The sequence below is a fragment of the Dendrobates tinctorius genome, unplaced genomic scaffold, assembly GCF_039654945.1.
Source record: "Dendrobates tinctorius isolate UK_male_01 unplaced genomic scaffold, ASM3965494v1 ptg000152l, whole genome shotgun sequence".
Taxonomy (NCBI): Eukaryota; Metazoa; Chordata; class Amphibia; order Anura; family Dendrobatidae; genus Dendrobates; species Dendrobates tinctorius.
The window spans coordinates 1,590,584-1,595,558 of NW_027361819.1; the positions used below are offsets into that span (position 1 = coordinate 1,590,584).

General features: G+C 46.1%; 1 pseudogene; it reads left to right on the forward strand.

Annotated features, from left to right (window-relative positions):
- The first annotated feature begins 1,578 nt into the window (after window positions 1-1,578).
- On the forward strand, window positions 1,579-4,430 carry LOC141050692 (E3 ubiquitin/ISG15 ligase TRIM25-like; annotated as a pseudogene).
- The last annotated feature ends 545 nt before the right edge of the window (window positions 4,431-4,975 follow it).

Genomic DNA, 4,975 nt, shown 5'->3' on the forward strand with positions numbered 1-4,975 from the left:
ATCTAACCTTGACGTCTGAGTCTTCACAGGTCTTCCGCCTCTAGTTATCCAAAATTCTAAAATAGCATGGTCGCTACCTCCTAGGGTCCCAGCCACTTTTACCTCCTCAACCATTTCCTCCCTGTTTATAAGGATTAGATCCAAGGTAGCAGTTCCCCTTGTTTTCTCCTTTACCTTTTGGAAGATAAAGTTGTCAGCAAGAGAGGATAAGAATTTCCTTGACCTGTTAGTTTTGCCTGAGAGAGATTCCCAACAAATGTCTGGATAGTTGAAATCTCCCATGACAACTATGTCATATTTTTTGGAGAACTTGGCCATTTGATGCATAAAGAGTTCATCCATATCTTCAGCTTGCACAGGCGGCCTGTAGTAAATGCCTACAATGGTGTCCTTTCCATTGTTCTGTCCTTGTATTCTTACCCAAACAGTTTCCACAGAACTCCCAGTCTCTGAAGCTTCAATCTCTGTGCAGATATACGCATTTCTAACATACAATGCGACACCCCCTCCTCGTTTATCAAGTCTGTTTCTTGCAAATAAGTTGTATCCTTCTAGTCTTGTATTCCAATCATGTGTATTGTCCCACCAAGTTTCAGTGATTCCAATGACATCATATTTCTTTTCCTGTGTTAGTAGTTCCAATTCTCCTTGTTTGTTGCCCATGCTTTGTGCATTAGTATAGAAACATTTTAGTTTGTGATTGGTTTCTCTTTCTCCAATATTTTTTTTTATTAGATTCTTTCGTCTTTGTTCTTCCTTTCCACTTCTAATAGCAGAGTTCTCAATAGCATTTGTCAGATGTATGGCTTTTTCTGGTCTTTTGCTTCCCTTCCCATGTTGTTCTAGTTTAAAGCTCTCCTTACAAGTGTAGCAAGGCGACTTCCAAATACATGCTTTCCAGTCTTCGTAAGGTGCACCCCATCTCTAGCAAGTAGTCCATCGTATAAGTAGTTCACTCCGTGATCCAGAAATCCAAATCGTTGCTGACGGCACCATCGACGTAGCCAGTTGTTCACCTGCAGAATCTTATTCCACCTCCTTGTTCCATGGCCATCCACTGGGAGGATGGAAGAGAAGACCACCTGCGCTCCCAGTTCTTTCACTTTCTTGCCTAAGTCTTCAAAGTCTCTGCAGATGGTTTCCAGGTCGTTTCTTACGGTGTCATTTGTGATCACTGAATGTGAGGAATCACCGCATCCAATACATTGTACAGGTGAAATTTATCTTGCGGAAGCTCGCGTCTCTGCAAAATAGACTTACTGTGGTCTGGAAAGACACACCGCATGTCCGTCTCCGCAGGTAGCCACAGGTATCGGTGCACGCTTAGCGGGTATAGGATTTCTTGAAATCCCATCCACTATGCTGTAACATCTGGACGATGTGGATGTACGCAGTGTCTAACCCGCAGCGTTTACTGACCGTGTGCCCCTACCCTAAGTGCTTTCTTCCTAAATATGGATCAGCATTCAGCAGTGATCACAACCAAGGAGCTGTAGGGGTTAATGATCCTGCACAGACTCTCCGCCTTCCTACTGAGAGGAAACTCTTTCACTTTCAGTTCCTGCTCTTCCCACTACAATGGTGTCTGCGGAGCTGAGGAATGAGCTGAACTGCTCCATCTGCCTGAGCCTCTATACAGATCCCGTATCCCTGAGATGTGGACACAACTTCTGCCGCTCGTGTATTGTGAGTGTGTTGGATGCCCAGGAGGCGGCTGGAGGGTATTCCTGTCCTGACTGCAGAGCGGAATATCCGGAGCGTCCGGCCCCGGAGAAGAACCGAAAGCTGGAGAACATAGTGGAGCGTTTCTCATCTACTCAGCCTGATATGGAGGAGACCAGGATCTTCTGTGCTTACTGTACAAAGTCTCCTGTACTGGCTGTAAGGACATGTCTACAGTGTGAGACCTCTCTATGTGACGACCACCTGACAGCTCACAACAAGACAATGGATCATATATTAATAGATCCTACATGATCTTTTGGCAGCAAAAAATGTTCCCATCACAAGAAGGTTCTGGAATATTACTGCCCGCAGGACGCGCAGGTTGGTGAACACCGAGGACACCAGGTGGAACTTCTAGATGAGGCTTCTGAGAAGAAGAAAAAGGAACTGAGGAGATATCTGGATGAACTAAACCCACAAAAAGTAGAAATTCAGACAAGAGTCCAGAATCTGCAAGATCATAAAGAAAATATCCAGGAGAAAGCCTCCGATAAGAGGAAGAACATCAGTAAGATATTTATGGACATTAAGGAGCAACTGGAAATGGCAGAAAAGAAAGCGCTGAGCGAGGTCTCCAGGCAGGAGGAGAAGATTATGTCCCAGATATCTGATCTGATCAAGAAACTGGAAATACAGGAGGACGAGCTGTCCAGGAAGATGCGTCACGTGGAGGAGATGTGTGGTGTCACCGACCCAATAAGACTCTTACAAGAAAGTGACATTACAGTATGTAGTCATGGAGGTGATGAGGACATAGGAGGAGATGGTGGAGAGGTCAGTTCTGAGGAGGATCTGGATGAGGTTCTGATCTCACTGACCTTACACCGATCTATGAGTGATATTGTCACCACTGTAACATCAGAGCTCGGGGTCCATGTCCCAGACATATTGCTGGATGTGGACACTGCTTACGAATGTATGAAGGTATCAGAAGATCTGAAAACAGCAACAATATCAGAAGAAAAACAGGAAATGCCAGAATCACCAGAGAGATTTGTGGATTACTCCCAGGTGTTAAGCAGATGTGGCCTCTCCTCAGGACGACATTACTGGGAGGTAGAGTGGGACCAGATGGGAGACTGTGCCATCGGATTGTCCTATCCCAGTATAGAAAAGGATGGCGATAAGTCTGCTATTGATTCTAATGATAAATCCTGGTGTTTGGATGTGAATAATGAAGAATATAATGTATGGCACAACTCAGTTGTATTAACCATCAGTGTAAAGCCAACATGTCCAACACTTGGGGTCTTCTTAGACTATGAGGCCGGGCGTCTGTCCTTCTATGAGCTGTGTGACCCCATCAGACACTTACACACCTTCACCGCCTCCTTCACTGAACCCCTACATGTTATCATCTATGTGAGTGATGGAGCCTCTGTTACAATAAGAAGCTGAGGCCGATGTCGTCCTCGTCACATTATAATGACATTATTCCTTGTCACATGGACACATCTGTATATAGTGAGTTATCAGCGGGACCCTCTAATAATACAATGTATATGGCGGAGTCATGGGGGGATTGTTCCTATTGTTTTTTCCTCTTCCCTGTAGATCAGATGCAGAATCAATTATTGAGCAGAATGTAAAACTGAATCACTGAATTGTTGTGACACTGATAATTGTTCAGTAAAGGGTTAATCCTGGTATATAGCTGGGATATGTCAGCACTCTCTTACTCCTGGGACCCCAACCGATCCTAAGGCTGAGTGCAGACGGACTTTTTGGCCCTGCGGATTTTTCCGTGCAGAATGGAAGAAATCCGCAGGTCAAATGACCCGCATTTTTCCTACGGATTTCTTCCATTTTTCATGCCGTTTTCTTGTGGTTTTTGTGCCGTAACATGCTGTGGATTTTGTACCACGGAAAAATCCGCAGCGTCTGCACAATGTTTTTTTTTTTTTTTTCCATTGATTTTAAGGCTACTGTACATCACAATGCAGATATGCAACGTTTCTAAGCGGTAAAATCCGCTGCGGAACCGCTTCAAATCTGCATGGTGTGCACACAGCCTTCGACTAAAGGGGCTGCAGCATTAATTCAGCCTCCTGCACATCGGAGCTCTGGACTCCCCCGATGCAGGAGCTGCAGTACGGCCGCAGTGGATGGGGGGCACATCGGGGGTCCGGAGCTCCACACTAAATCAGCACTGTGGCTCCTCCATTCTCGGGGTCTGTGGGGTCCGCACCAGTCAGACACTGATGGTATACTCTAGCTATATACCACCATGTGAAATGTCCTGTAATCTCCCGATGTCTCCAGCAGTGTTACAGGACCCCGGTGACGTCTGATCTGTGTGATCTGATCGCCCGGACTGTGGAGGATGATGGGAGTTGTGGTCTCCGTTGTGTATTTTTTATTAGATCTTCTCAGAATTATATGAAATTAAATAAAGATTTCCTTTAATCCCACCAGAAACATCTCATATATAGGAGGAGGTGTGATCAGTAATCAGGGGACGAGGGCAGGGACCCCAGTGATCCTGAGATCGGGGGTCCTGTGTGCGCTCAGCCGCTTCTCTATCCCCCTGTATCTCTGTAGTCACTAAGGCGCCGTACACACAGCAGAGCCGGATACACGGAGGCCGCACAGGCTCTGGTGGGGTCCTATGTGCAGAGATCCCCCATAGATGCAATGTGTGCTATATCCAGACTGCAGACAGATCATCATGGCGCCGCGGGCTCTGAGCTTCACACTGGTTCTGTGTTCTGGTGGTTCTCTGTTGGGGGATGTTCACACCACTTCTTTTTCAGTCGGGTTTGGAGCCGGTTCACTTCTGAAAATTGCCTTAAAAAGTGCTGAGAAAATGCTGCGTAGAATGGACGTATTTCTGCTGTGTGAACACGACGCGCGTCACGTGCTCAGGAATTTCCGGCTCTTGGGTTGGGTGAGGGCTTATTGTTTTCCGCCTTGAGGTGACTTTTGAATTGATGCCATTTTGGGGCAGATTCGATGTTTTGATCGTCTGTTGCACATTATTGCGGAAACCAAACAATGTGTAATTCTGGGAATTTGATTTTTTTTTTTTCTCTCCTTACACTGTTTAATTCTTTAATCAGTCATGAAGGGGTTAAATGGCCTCTATCAGCGCAGAACAACTGTTCACACCAAGTCCGGGCGCTCGGGGCATCATGGCGGCCAATCATTTATAGTGAACCCTCCCACCTGCTTGTTTTCCCGCTATCTCCGCCCCTTCTACTTTGATTGACAGTTCTGACTTCATAGTGCTGAGAAGGACGGAGATAGATGG